Source organism: Sceloporus undulatus, chromosome 9 (assembly GCF_019175285.1).
Source record: "Sceloporus undulatus isolate JIND9_A2432 ecotype Alabama chromosome 9, SceUnd_v1.1, whole genome shotgun sequence".
In the NCBI taxonomy this organism is placed as follows: Eukaryota; Metazoa; Chordata; class Lepidosauria; order Squamata; family Phrynosomatidae; genus Sceloporus; species Sceloporus undulatus.
In genome coordinates this window covers 12,881,222-12,896,623 of record NC_056530.1, presented here as the reverse complement: position 1 = coordinate 12,896,623, position 15,402 = coordinate 12,881,222, and the positions used below count along the sequence as shown (strand labels likewise).

General features: G+C 44.0%; 2 protein-coding genes across 3 annotated transcripts in view; one reads left to right on the top strand and one right to left on the bottom strand.

Moving 5' to 3' along the window:
- NFYC (nuclear transcription factor Y subunit gamma) overlaps positions 1–12,272 on the bottom strand; it is a 41,628-nt gene extending 29,356 nt beyond the window's left edge. For both annotated transcript variants that reach the window (XM_042439552.1, XM_042439553.1), the window contains exon 1: positions 12,146–12,272. The gene's annotated coding sequence lies outside the window, so the exon portion shown is untranslated. The remainder of the gene's footprint in view (positions 1–12,145) is intronic.
- A 54-nt stretch (positions 12,273–12,326) lies between these two features.
- RIMS3 (regulating synaptic membrane exocytosis 3) overlaps positions 12,327–15,402 on the top strand; it is a 47,607-nt gene continuing 44,531 nt past the window's right edge. The window contains exons 1-2 of the mRNA XM_042439548.1: positions 12,327–12,467; positions 14,289–14,542. The gene's annotated coding sequence lies outside the window, so the exon portion shown is untranslated. The remainder of the gene's footprint in view (positions 12,468–14,288; positions 14,543–15,402) is intronic.

Here is a 15,402-nt window from a genome sequence, read left to right as displayed (position 1 = left end):
GTTCTTATGCCTGCACAGGGAAGTTCCTGAGAAGCAGTTGTGTTAAAAGCAACGAGAGTGTGAACTTTTCTATGCAACAAACCACTTCTGAACAGAGGTACAATCCAGTCCACGAAAGTGAGCGCATACTAGAGGTACTGAAAAGGAGCCTCAACGTTGGTACTTTTATTCTGAACACAAAACTGAAAATGGATGAGCTGACCAGCAAATCTGGTTAATGACGTCCAATGCTATATATCCCAGGCCACAACTCAATGTGTTTTATAGAAGACACAGTGTAGATATATACACACCAAAGCAGCTTAGATAGTGAATTGGGAAATGTACCCCATTTTTGAGACCAGTGCTCCTTCTGAATTGGCATCTGAATCTCTTTGTTGGTCCAACAAGCACATTCTCTGAAAACAAGCTTAAGATGTAGCCTTTCCAGAGGCATCTTGAGATGCAAGCAAAAGCACCCTTAATTTTTGAGTAAGCCCCCGTTTCAATAGCTTATTTTTTTTAGGTGTTTACAGTTAGGACTAACTAAGCACAACAGATGTATGTCTCAGAAAATTAAACTTATTTAATTCATTGCAATTCATATGTTAGAGCCCCAGACCAGGATAAAACCAGTATGCAGCCAAGGTTCAGAGGAGAGGCATGCCAGGCACAAATGAAATGACCTTTTCCTAGCGACCCGCCACAATCACGGTCTATCTGGAAAAATGCTTCACCTGCTGGGTTTAAAAAGTAATGTATTAAGTGAGAAGTAAAGCTCACCAGCATTGCTATTTGCAACAATAATTGTTGTTGCCTTTAAACCATATAGTTCAAGGACGCATTTAAAAATGGTACTTCAAAAGTTAAACATTTACTGGGGCTTGCTTTTCGTTGAAGGGTTCAGTATATAACTATTCCTCTACTTCCGCTGAAGCCCTCCTGGAATGTTTTTTGGGTGGTCTTTACCCAAAATCTTGCTCAACTCAACCTATAAGAGCAGATAATTTACTGATGAAATAATAAAGTAGAGCAAGTAACAAACCGTAACAAACCAGGACTTTTTATCCAGTTTCCCATTTAACAGCAACCAGTTCGAGGTGCATGAGAGCATCTGAATTGCAAAAAGGGTAGAGCATTTTTCCTTTCTTCTCCACTACTCACTCGCTGTCACTGGAATGATTAAGTTCTCAGACATACCTGAAACATCGCATTAATCAAATGCCTATTTGCTTACCTTCTATGAATCCATCTGAATCTTATTTGTACTGTATTCTGTTATCTTCCTAGTCATTACCACTGCAGGTAGTAGAAATATATTCAAACTATTTTCACTGGCTTGTGTTAACAGAATTAAAGGGCATAAGAAAGTGAATGGATACAGCCAATTACTTTATACACTTAAGTCATATTCCCTCCCTTTTAAGGACTGCTATATGGAAATGTTGTATGTGAAGTGGAGTCACTATGGTCACTGAACCAACTGTTGCATGTTTCATGACATAACAAATCAAGGATCTGCAGGGACACTTGTTTGCCGTAGACATGCCCTGTGTAATCGCTCCTGCTTGCAGCAGGATAGCTAACCAGAGCTTTACTTCGCAGTTGATTTATTGTGTTCTCACAATAGGCAGGCAGCATCCTTCACTAGTTTGTTCCCTCCCAACAAACCAGGTTCATGGCAACCAGACCCTAGCCTACAGCCATACCACCCTGAACATGCCCAATCTCGCCTAGTCTTGACTAGACACCTTGAATCCCATCCAAGGGAGAAAGGTGGGCTATAAATCAATTAAATAAATCAATGAGAACCAATAGGATTCAAACCAATGCGTACTCCTGGTCAGTCGAAAGACAGATGGGGTTACACTCCCCGGAAAACTCAGGTTCGTAGTTTGGGGGTACTTCTGGATTCGGAGCTGAGTCTGGAAGTCCAGGTAATGGTGGTGACCAGGAGTACTTTTGCACAGCTAAAACTCATGCGCCAACTGTGCTTGTTCCTGGAGAAGTCAGATCTGGCCACGGTGGCACATGCCTTGGTTACATCCCGTTTAGATTACTGTAATGAGGCTGCCTTTGAAAAGTGCTCAGAAACTTCAACTGGCTCAAAGAGCTGCAGCCAGGATGTTAACTGGAGCTGACTACAGGGAGCATACAATTCCTTTGTTGTGACAGCACTATTGGCTGCCAGTCCGTTTCCAGGCACAATTCAAAGTGCTAGTTTTGACCTATAAAGTCCTATATGGCTTGGGTCCTGGTTATCTGAAAGACCATATCTCCTTGTATGAGCCCACTAGTCTTGAGATCATCTGGAGAAGCCCTTCTCTTTGTCCCACTACCCTCTCAGGCGCATTTGGTGGGAACAAGAGAGAGGGCCTTCTCAGGGACGGCTCCCAAGATTTGGAACTCCCTCCCCAGAGAGGCCAGGATGGCTCCATCCATACTATCCTTCCGAGTCCAAGTAAAGGTGTTTTTGAGCAGCCAGGCCTTTTAAGCTGATAAAGGTTGGGTTTCTAATGTTGTGCTATATAACTTTTAATGGTTTGTATTTTTAACATGTTATACAGCGGGCCCTTCCCTTACATGGGGGATCCGTTCCTTAAGGGGAAATCTGCGTATGCTCACACCACATTGCAAACAATGGGGTACATGCACAGCACAGCACAGGGCAGCACTGGTGCCATGGACATGTGCGCTCTTTCTTTAATTGTCACACAGTTACAGTGTAAGCTCAAAGTCGCATATAGTGCGTCCGCATATGGCACGGGTGCACTGTATTTTAATGTACAACTGTTTTAACTCTTTAAATTGTTTAATTCGTTTTTAAATTGTATTGTTTTATATTTGTTGATCGTCGACTTGATTTTTTATACTGGGAGAAAGGTGGGATATAAGAAAATAATAATAACAATGTACTGCCCCAATTTCTTTAACCTGTTCCCACATTGCCTGCCAAAAAACAGAAGTGCAGAAACCAAGGACTCAACCCTATTATACTGCATGTGACAGTGTAGTGTGCATACAGTAGCCTAAATCCAATTCCTAGTCTCAACTACAGCCCGCCCTTCTCTTACATGGGGATCCGTTCCGGACTCCCCCCCCCCCAGTGTAAGACGAAAAACACGGATGCTCAAGCCCCATTCAAACAAATGGGGCTCATGCCCGCGGTGGCAGTGTGCAGGGCACACACCATGGGAGCGTGTGCCATTGCTTCCTTCCGGTGTGCACCTCTGTGACTTCCATCGCATGCAGGAAGTAAACCGTTAGATACGTTGTGCTCGTTCTGCTCTAGAGCTGAGGCTTGCAACTGAATTTAGGCTAGTATTTCCATCACCATAAACAGGCTGTAAATGTATAAGCTGGTCTTTAGTTATCACTCCTCTGTTTATAAAGCTAGCGTCTCAAAAAAGACATAAAACATTGAAGCTGGGGAGAAAAGGAATTGAACATAAACGACCATTATGTTCCCTTAAAAGCAAATTATGGTGACCTATCAAATGTGCTTAGAATAGAGTGTGTGTAAAGAGCACCACTAGCAAAGACACCCAACTGCTGAGGTGAAGAACAGAACTAGTAAATATATACGTACTAGGTTTATTACTATCAAGTTGCTAATGGCCCCAGGGACTAGTAGTTGGAAGATACTCATTCCCACGTTCAGGGATAGACAACAGGATGGAGATTAATATATATATCACAACCCCAAATCTCCCACTAGCCTCATGCAACTACACAACCTTGTTTTTTCTTCTCTGAGTCTTATCTGACAGCCTGCTGGCAGTCCAGACCATAGTGATGAAAAATGAATGCAAGACTTCAAAATTAGGCTCTGAGTAGAAGAATAATCCAGGTCATCAAAATGGCAACACTTATTTTTGTGTAGTCATCTACTACAATACCCAATTAATCAGTAGATTCAATTACTTCGACAGGCGTGGAACAGATGTTTGTCACATTGCATTTAATACAAAAGTGAGAAGCACTGCAAACTGGGATGTAAGCAATGACGCCTTGCAGAATGTGTATCTACAAGCCAGCCCTGCGGTTTCCTAACAGACACCTGTCACTCCACCTGTGTGCAAGTAGAGAAAGGCCTATACTGTACCTTTTGGCAAGGAAGAAGTGGGGAGTGACCAATATGTTGTGCTTGTAAACTTGTTGATCTGTTCAATCAGGAATGAGTGTTTCCAGAAAGAATATAAATAAATATAAATATGTGGCGTAGTGGTTTGAGCTCTGAACTACAACTCTGGAGATCAGGGTTTGATTCCCTGATCGGCCATGAAACCTACTGGATGACCTTGTCAGGTCACATGCTCTCAGCCTCAGAGGAAGGCAAAGGCAAAGCTCCTCTGAACAAATCTTGCCAAGAAAACCCCACCATAGAGTTGCCTTAGGGCCATAAGTTGGAATTTACAACTCAAAGGCACACAACAACAAATGCTGTGGGAAGCAATACACAGAGAAGCTCTGTTATGTAAGCCCCCCTGAAGAGCAAAGGTGTTCTTCCTACTCATTTAAGATGGTGCGCGAAGGAGAGCTTCTCCATTCACCACACTCTTCATTCATGAACGGATGTGCAAAGACTGTTGCAAAACCTGTGTGTCGGTTGCAGAGGAGAAAGATGGGAGACATGTGCATGCCAATGAGATGAGAAATCTTGCTTTTCCAGTACTCGCGATGCCACCAGGTCACCACAGCCTACGTTCGAAAGATCTGGTTCCAGCAAAGGGCTGCCAGTTGCAAACAGGAACTAGACTTATTGAGAGGAGGTAGAAGAAACAGCAGTTAGGTCCCACGCAACAGAAAAGGTATCAAGGAGGAAGGGGAAACCTGATTCCGGTCTCCTTCAGCAATTTGTGGAAGGTCCCAGGACCAATCTTGAGCCACCAGGACCAATGGATGCCTAGATGTTTGCCAGAAGGGGTAATGAGCAGCTGATATTTGGAGGATCTGGTTCCAGCAAAGGGCCGCCAGTTGCAAACAGGAATCAGACTTATTGAGAGGAGCTATTTTAAACTTTCAGACAATCGTCCCCAAGGCTACTGGACAAAAGATCAGACAAGGGCATAAAATTTTGATCAGCTGAAACATCAGCTTTGTGGATGCTTCGGGAAGTAGGAGAAGGAAGAGAGGCTCTAGGAGAGGTTTGCTTCTGGGCACTTGGTTAAAATGGCTTCAGGTTTTACTTCCCCAGCCTATTTCCCACCAACTAGCTTCCTCAGGTATTGCAAATAACTCCTTTCCCCCCTTCTCCTAACTCAGGATTCCTCTTGCCAGCGAAGAGTAGCATAAACAAACTTTGTCCTTCGGTTGCCAAAACTCAGGAGAAGCCATGCTTCAAGGTCACTCTTGCTAGCAAAGGAAGGAAGGCCTTGCTCCAGCAAGTTTTACTGCAACACTATTCCAACTATGAGGAAGGGAGGGAGGGGAGGAAGCCAGTGAAAACTCAGGTATCATTCCTCACTCAAGGCAAACAGAACAGGTAAGACCTTTTGCTATGAAAAGCATTCCGGAGAGCACTTATTCCTCCTCCTTCCAGAGCAGACTGAGAGAGGAAAATTCCAGTGACCTTCATCGTCTGTTTGCAACGAAAAAGCAAAAGCGTTCTTAAACCTGTCAAAGGACAGCAAATGTCTGGAAAATAGATGTTAAGTCTTCTGCTATGCATGGTAAACTCTTTCTTTTGCAGCCGACGGCTGAAGGACGGAGTCTTTTTTGCTTAACCTAGATCTGGGGCACAAACCACAAGGACAAGAAGAGGCTGAGCTCCCCCCCCCCCCCCCTTAACTTCCAGGCATCAAAAAATGGGGCTGCTGGAGAGGTTTTAAGATCCCAGCGCATGGGAACTGACTTCGTGTTCGATGCCATACAGTCACAATGGCTGCTTGTCATAAAAGATGTGATCTATAAAAGCAATGCATCCCTCCCCCTTCCCACTTAAAAAACTACCCACATTAGAAGGGGGAGAAAAAGAAGCTGACAGATGGAAGAAAAATGCTGTCAGTTATATACTGTCAAGTCTTTCAAATGCATGGCATTTTCACCAACTCTACACACAGACACAGAGTAATGCATTATTAACCCAAGGCCCTTCTTATTCTAACCGAAAGATACACTATGGGAGCAAGTTTGTTCAAACCTTGTTCAAACCTTCCTCCCACTGACCCACCCCCCAAAATATGTCCCTTGCATTTCCCAAAATCAAAAGGGCACTAGAAGAACAACCTTCTTATGTTTTCCCCTTATGAAGGCTTCAGTGCATCTGAACAAAGACAAATTACAGGGAAGGAAGGAAAGAAGGAAGGAAGGAGGCAGGCAGTGGGAAAAGAAAAGAGCTCCAGTTTTTCAATCCGGTCTTACACCAGGGATTATACCTCTCTGCTCAAATTAATGGCTTTCCTCACACTTCATCCTTGCGAAGCTACAGAAATGACAGCAAGGCGGTGGGAAGGGAGGGAGTCAGCGAAAGGGCATGCAGAAGCCAAGGAGAAGCAAGGTAAGGTGAGGTATGCAAGGAATGCACAGGGGCCATTTTCTCAAACACTCTCAACTTATCTGCACTCCTGGATTCTTGGTTGCCACTAGGCTAAATAAAAACAACAACAATTGTTTAAGGAGAAAAAAACTTACCAGGGATTGAGTTAAGGTTATATATGGAGTTAAGTATGGCTTCTCTGACAAGAGCTCATGGTCTAAGTCATGGCTAGCCCTTCTCCCCAGGCAAAAGCAAAGGTGGAGGGAGAGGAAACAAAGGCTGCCGGAGATGCAGGAGGAGGTTTCCGGAGGGTCGGCTGCGGTGCCAAACCCAACAGCTGCCCTCCCAAGAAACTATTCGCCATTTCTCTTTGTCTTTCAGCTGACCCCTGCCTCAGTGGAAAAACTCCCAGGGACTCCACCGAAACACTGTGCAGCCTCCTTCCACTTTAACAGTCAAAGGCATTCAATCTAGCCTGCTATTTGACACCCAGCCTCGCCTCCAGCCGCATCTCACTGGCTCAGCCCTTCTGTCGAGAGAGACCCGAGAGCCGGCATTGGCTGCTCCGCTTGTCACTTACCTCCTTTTTGTATACTTCCTGTTTTAAAGTTACCTTGAGATGCAGAACAGGGGTCAGACACGGAGACTTCAAGCTAGGCACAACTTATATAAAAGAAATACCTGGCAAAGGCACACGTTTTAGTAAATGGCGGAAAAGGGACAATGGTCGGCTTGTCACCAGGCCACAGTTGCATCCAGACGTCTGGCCCTGTCCTTCACGTCAGAGTAGGAAAGTCAAGGGCTGCCAATCCAGAGGTCGAGAAAGAAATATAAATAGATTGATACAAACTTGTGTGTGTGCTTTTTGTTGCTAAACTGAAGCTCCATTTTTAAACACATAGCTTCATAATATAAGTTCTTAGGCAGTGAAATACAAAATGACAGCAAGCCCCCACTTGACTGTCACTGAGGAGTAAAAAGGATTAAAACAGGGAAGAGGAACCTTCGAAATTATCATTACAGCAACCCTACAAAACTGCAGAAGCAGGCTTTTTCAAGGGACTACCAGCAGGTTTGGATCTCTCTCTTCTCAGAGGGGTCTTCTGTCTAAACTAGTGGCTCCCCCAAGAGCTTCTCTCACAGCCCAGTCTTTTCCCAGATCAGCCTTGACAATAATGCCAGAAATGGAGCAAGCTAAAATGACTGTAATGCAGCCTGGTTTTCTGTAACTGTCAAGGACACATTCATTTAACCACTCACAGACTCAGGTACAACCCTTTTATCATGCATCTGGGTCTGCAGAATGTGTGCCTTCCATGAGAATATCCCAAGGCTGCATTTGCATTGCTGGGCCTATTGGGAGGCCTCTAGCTCCTCTCTTGCCCTGCCTTCCTTTTTCTTTTAGGGTCATACCTTCTCCTCTTTCCCTCCTCCAGCTGAACCGCTCTCTTCTCCTAAGGCCAAACTGTTCTTAAACTGCATTCCAAAAACACACTGCGGAAATGATCCAATTTGAGACCACTTTAACTGCCCCGGGGCAGTGCTAGGGAATCCTGGGAGCTGTAGTTTATTGTGACAACAGTGCTCTCTAACAGAGAAGGCTAAATGTCCCACAAAACTAATAATGTCCCCTTGGAGAGTGGTGGACTCTCCTCCTTTGGAGGTTTTCAAACAGGGACTGAGTTGTCATCTCTTAGGGGTGCTCCGATTGTGTATTCCTGCATGGCAGGATGGGGATGGACTGGATGCCCCTTGGGGTCTCTTCCAACTCTATGATTCTATACCATCAGTCTCTATCTCTGGCCTTTTTGGTTTGCATTACTTGTGCAAGAATAAGATCTCAGCTTAGACGTCTGGAGGGAGGGGGAAATGGATAAACTGTCCCACTGGACAATGCCTTACCTTCTATTAATGAATCACACAGGGTCAGTGAAGACGTACTGAATGAACCATTGACAGGCATTGATTTGAATCAAGCACTGAAAAGACTTTCACAGCAATAATCTTCACAAAGATTAGCTTCAGTGGGAAGACGACGGGAACAAAAAGTGAGACGTGCAACCCACAAAAAGTATTTTACACATAACAATTCACAGTGGAGCATAAAATGGCAGCTTACAGAGAATCACCGTACTGAACACTGGGCACTACTGCAGTGTTTTCACTGATGATAAGGTATTAAAGCTCATATTAATCCACTGAGTGACACACACTCTCAGCCTCAGACAATGGCAATGGCGAACTCCCTCTGAAGAAACATGCCAAGAAAACCCATAGGGTCGCCACATGTCAGAAACAACTTGAAGGCACACGACAACAACGGCTCAAAACAGGTTGTGAGATACTGTTGTTTCAAGTCACTAGTGGTTGCAGGAGGATAAGTAGAAAGAAATTTTAACTTAACGTGCATAGGTCCAAAACAAAAGTTATGGTCACTTGCAATACCACTGAAATAGCTACAGGTATAAACCAGGATAAGGGAATACTCTGAAGCAACATACCCACAAATACCAACTGCACACATACCCCTATGAGACACAGTTGTGAGTACCAGGAGACATTCACTCACTTCTATTACATCCACAGTTTATACACAGCAATCCAGATTTGTGGGGGAAGGCTTCAACCTCTCCCAAAAGAAAACCCAAGGCCTCCCAAGAAGTAGAGCCAACGCTCACAGATGAGAAGCAAGAACAACTTGCCTTCAGACATGCCACAGAAAAGAATTACCGCATGAGAAAAGAAGATTAAGAGGTGATATGATAGCCCAGTTTAAATATTTGAAGGGATGTCAGATTGAGGAGGGAGCAAGCTTTCTTTCTGCTGCTCCAGAGACTAGGACCCAATGGAGCAATGGATGCAAGCTGCTGGAAAAGAGATTCCACCTCAACATCAGGAGGAACTTCCTGACAGTATGGGCTTTTCGACAGTGGAACAAACTCCTTCCTTGGAGTATAGTGGAGTCTCCTTCCTTGGAGGTCTTTAAACAGAGGCTGGATGGCCATCTGTCAATGGGGATGCTTCGATTGAGAGTTCCTGCATGGCAGAATGGGGTTGGACTGGATGGCCCTTGTGGTCTCTTCCAACTCTATGATTCTATTCTCTATGACAGTCTTTGCTGGAAGCTTAAGACAAAAACACAGTAAAATAATCTGAAACTAGAGAGGAAAATCAATCCACACTCCAAAGCTGGAAACAGTATTATCAAGAAAAGAAGAGAAACTTAGGGGTATGGTTGCAAACACCTTTAAGAAACAACTAGGGTGACTGAAATTGAAAATCAGCATTGGTAACATGAGTGAAAGATTACACCGTTATTCATCTATGTTTGGAATCAGGCATTTGTTTTGGTTACCTCATGTACAGAAAGTCCTTAAGGCACCTCTGCTACATCTGGTGGTGTCAGGTCGCAGTAGAAAAACAAGGCCATGTGAACGGAGATTTACAGATCAACTGTACACATGTGTACCCAAGCGTCAACGTAAGCGGTCTCCGTATCGCTCAACCCTCAGTAAACATGCACAGAAGTGGATCTCACAGTAAGAATCGCGCTTTGCTTTTTAGAGATCCGACCCAAGTTTCCTTCAAAGCAAAACAAAAATGAGAGACACACCTAAAGGAAGGTAGCATTTCTAGCTACATTACAATATAGTCACCATAAAGTAATGTATGGACTTGATAAAACTCTCCAGTCGCCAACCAAGGAGGTCTTCTTGTTGTCAACTGCCTCTGACTCAACCCCAACTCATGGCCATCTTATGGATGAGACATCTCCAAGCCCCACTGTCCTCCACTTGATCTCCTTAGACCTTTACGGAGCCTGGCAAATTCTGGAGTTTAAACTTTGGCGTCTCCTTTTTCTTTGTCCCACTTTTTCCCAGAAGCATTGCCTTCCCAAAGAGCTGTGCAAACATCTTTGAAATATTTATATCTTAGGGGGAAGCGAAGTGATTAAGACACAGTACTACAATTCCCAGTGTCATCTTACTTGCTGAACACAACTCTGAGTATTACCTTTCAAAGCTGTTGCAGACAAGCAATTGACATTTGCCCATATGTAATGCTAAATGCAAAGAGTCAGGGAGCGGATGTTTGCCTGTGGACTTGTATCATCCTTTCTTGCTTGCTGCCAACTTAATCTGGATGACTAATTTCTTTCGGCCACAAAGCTGCAACTGCCTATTCATCTCTCTCCCACAATTCCTTAGGGCAGCTCCCTGCAGATTCCTTTGTGCTTGCTCCCAAGCGCTTGACGTTTCATAGCCAACCTTCTATGATTACCTGCTTGGAAGAACTACAGCCCATTGAATTTAACGGCGCTTGTATCCAGGTTGGTATACACCAGACTGCAGTGCATAGGATCCCCTTGGAATAATAATCATAACAATAATAATGGCATTAATGTATGGATGTCACCTGCTATAAAGTCACTCTAGTTCTTCTCAGATTCCCAGGGTTCAAGTCCCAGCTCAGCCACTGAAAGCCATTGGAGGACCTTTGGCAAGTCACACTCTCTCAGCCTCAGGGGAAGGCAAAGGCCTCTAAAACAGACCCCCTCTAAATAAACCTTGCCAAGACAAACTTTGTGATAGGGTTGCCATAGAGAGACACAGTTTGTAGTTTGAGTGTTGGACTACGACTCTGGAGGCCAGGGTTTGATTCTCTCCTCAGTCACGTAAACCCATTGGGTAACCTTGGGCAAGTCACACACTCTCAGCCTCAGAAGGCGGCGAAGGCAAACCCCCCTCTAAACAAACCTTGCCAAGACTATATGATAGGAGTTGTCATAGAAAGGCAGCACGGCAGTGGTTTGAGCAGTGGATTACAACTCTGGAGACCTGGGTTCGAATTCCTGCTCAGTTATGGAAACCTAATGGGTGACCTTGGCAAGTCACACTTTCTCAGCCTCGGGGAAGGTAATGGCAAACCCCCTCCAATCAAACATTGCCAAGACAGGCCTTGGGAAAGGGTTGCCATAGAGAGGCAGTGTTGCATAGTGGTTTGAGCATTGGACAAGGACTCTAGAGACAGAGTTTGAATTCCTGCTCTGCCATTGAAAGCCATTGGGTGACTTTGGGCAAGTCACACTCTCTCAGCCTCAGGGGAAGGCAATGGTAAATCCCCCTCTAAACAAACCTTGCTAAGAGAGACTCTGTGACTGAGGTGCCATAGAGAGGCAGTGTGGTGTAAGAGTTTGAGTGCTGTAGACCAGGGTTTGACTCCCTTCTCAGCCATGAAACCCAACCTTGGGCAAGACACACTCTCTCAGCCTCAGGGGAAGGCCATGGCAAACCTGCTCTGAGCCAACCTTGACAACAAAACCCCAAAAGACATAAAGGGGCATCACCAAAGAAATCAATTTGTGGACTACAACGCCCATAATCCCCCTCCTGTAATCAAGCGACCTCGATTTACCTAGAGACAGTTTTCTGCTTCAAGCCACGCCCCCGTTTCCCCTTAAGCCACGCCCCCTTGGCCGTTGAGAACCTCGTCCTGTCCTCACCCAGGTCTCTCCCTCGGCGGCCACCCATTGGCCGAGCCAACGTTCCACCCGCCCGCCTGGCCAATGGGAGCCGCGAACGACGTCTAGGCAGCAGCCAATCAGAGGCGCGGAAAGGGTGAATGGCGGCCAAAGGGAGGGAGAAGCGGGGGGGAAAGGGAAAGAGAAGCGGCCAAGTCTCCGCTTACCGGTCTGTTCCGTGGCTTCCGTGGCGCTTGGGGCTCCGGCAGCGAGGAGAAGCGGCAAACCGGGAGCGAGGACGAAGGAGGAAGGGGGCGGGGATGTCACGGAGCGCGAACGAGCGGCGAAACAAGATGGCGGCGGGGCCGAGTCTGAGGGGGAAAGCGTCTGAGGCTCTACTGCGCAGGCGCGAAGCGGGCCCAGCAAGTACTCTTTTTCAAGCCGCCCCAAATCCCACGGAGGCCACGAGATCTCGCGAGAGTTCGAAGAAAAATGGCGACATCGCGGAAGAGACTTCTCTTCCTTTTCCCGCAAAGGGTTCTGGGAATTGTAGTTTATTTCTGTAGTTTTCTTCTAGTGCAAGCTCTGAATCCCAGGAAGTTGGAATGCAACAATAACTCTGTTATTGTATTAATGTATTTTAAATATTTTTTAATCTTTTTAATTATTTCATATTTTGACATGCAATTTGTTTTAATTATTGTCGTGATTTAAATTCTAAGTCTTGATCTTGGGCGATATACAAGTATAATTATTGTAAATATAATAATAATAAATATAATAATAATTATCAACCTTAACTCTGTTATTGCTTTAATCTATTTTTTTAAAATTATATTTTTATGGTATTTGAATTTTTGACATGTAATTTGTTTTAATTAGAGTCTTAATTTAATTAATTAAATTATTTTAATTAATTAAATTATTATAATAATTATTATTATTATTATTTAATTTTAAATTATTATTATTATTTAATTTTAAATCTTGCTCTTGGGAGATAAATAAATATATAATAATAATAATAAATAGTATAATATTATAATATAATAATAAATATAATAATAATAAATATATAAATATTATAATATAAATAATAATAATAATAATAATAATAATAATAATAATAATAATAATAATAATAATAATAATAATAATAATAATTAATAGTAATAATTTAAATGTACAGCTACACTGTGGGAATAATCCATTTTGGCATTCCCACTTTAAACTGCCAAGGCGCCATCCTACAGAATCCTGGGATTCATAGTTTTGTGAAGCCCTTTAGCCTTCTCTGTCAGGCAGTGCTGTTGCCTCACAAAACCACAAATCCCATGATCCCATGGGGCACAGCCCATGGCAGCCAAAGCAGTGTCAAACTGCACTATTTCTACAGTGTAGTTGCAACCTAAGACCCTTCTCCCCAAACTACAAATCCCAGGGTTCTGTAGGATGGAGCCCTGGCAGCTTAAAGCGGTGCCAAACTGAATTATCCCCAGAGAGTGTCGCTGTACATTTAAATTACTATTATTATTAAATTATTATTATTATTATTATTATTATTATTATTATTATTATATGAATCCCAGGGTTTTCACGAGATGAACCCCGTTTACACTTCCAGTTGTCCCTGTGTGATAAACTCCTTAGGGATTCCTTTGTTGTTGTTGTTGTTGTTGTTGTTATCCACCCTCGAGTCAATCTCAATCCATGGTGATGAGACGAGACATCTCCAAGATATAATATATGGGGTGTGTGTGTGTGTGTGTGTGTGTGTGTGTATACAGAGAGAGAGAGAGTTGCCTCTTGGAAACCCGCCCCCGCAAGTTCCAAACTTTGCGCATATTCAAGCCCCATAGGTTTCGATGGGGCGCGTGCATGCAGGGCGCACGCCATGAACACGCGCTACATTAAGGTTAATGGCAGTCGCCCCTCCGCAGATTTTCAAGTCTGTGGACTTGGAGGAGTGACTACACACACACACACACATATATAAATGTTATATTAGAGATTCCTAGAGAAAACCTATTAATCGGACCCACAAATAATCGCATCCGCAAAAGTCAAAGCCGCAGAAGTGGAGGTCCAACTGTATCCCCCCCCCTTGCCATAACCTATAGCAATGATGGCAAACCTATGGCACGCATGCCAGAGGTGGCACTCAGAGCCCTCTCTATGGGCACATGTGCTGTCGGCCCAGCACAGAGTTTGTTACTAGAAAGCTAGAGGGACATGGCACTTTGCAATGAAAGTGTGTTTGGGTTGCAGTTTGGGCACTCGGCCTCTAAAAGGTTCACCATCACTGACCTATAGTAAAGCAATTGGTTGATCATTCAGATTTTAATGCTTACAAGCATTCCATTTTTCTAGCAAGGACTTTCAAGGGTCCTTGGTTGCGTCGCTCCAATGTAGGAAAGATGCTGACAGACCTTCAGCCGCGCGCATCCGCTCCATCATGGATCCGGCTCTGGGGAGAAAGGGACCAAACTGGTCATGGATTTCAGGCCTGCTGGGAGGATCCAGATGGCCTCCAGATATTCCTGCCCACCTTGCCTCTTTTGCTTCATCCCTCACCGATCAAGCGATGCCCCATTTCCCCTCCAATGGCTTTCCTCATCAGAAAGGTAGGGTTTCCTCAGAATGGCCAGATTGCTGTGCCAAAATCAAATTCGCATATACACCTCTTTTTTGCAGACCAAAGTTTGCAAAAGCGCCCAGCCGGTAAAAAAACCTACATCTTGCAGAATGGAAGGAAAAGTCAAGTTTTCGGCACCAAGAAAAGAAAAGAAAGAGAGAGAGAGACAGACTTTATTACTATTACACTTGATCTTAGCCAAAAAGGCCGAGAAGCGATAGACTTTATTACTATTAAAACACATTCAAATGTGTTTTGGGGCTGCAAAGCTAGGAAAGCAGAGACCAGGAAGGTTGCAGCATCTCTTTCTGACTCCAGATGGAGAGAGAGAGCAACCTTTTAAGCCTTTGGTGGAGACTACTTTATTCTATATATTTTAATCTTAATTTGCTCTCAGATCAGCTCTGATTTACGGTGATCCCACAAAAGAGAGACCTACGTTATATATACCCATGTATAAGCCTAGAAATTGCAGTCAAACAATCGACCCCAAAAACCTGAGTCAACTTATCCATGAGTCAATGTCAGTACTTCAATTCCTATTTTAAAAAGGAACTATCCCTTGGTGGAAAGCAAGAGCGTAATCTGTCCTGGAAGCACTGACGCTTTTCTATTCTATCAACCATCCAGTTTTTAGTATGGACACAGTTATGCCTGCTGGGATTTTGTAAGATCTTTGGTATAATTTTCCTTCGTTTCATCCTTTAGGTCATTTTTTACATGCTCTTAAGTTTTTATCCAAAGGAAGAGGAGCGAAAATAGGAGGAAGGAATATCATCAATCTAACATGTTTATCACACTGGGGCTGATTTCAGCATTAAGGAGAGATTAAAGCGCATTTAAAGCATT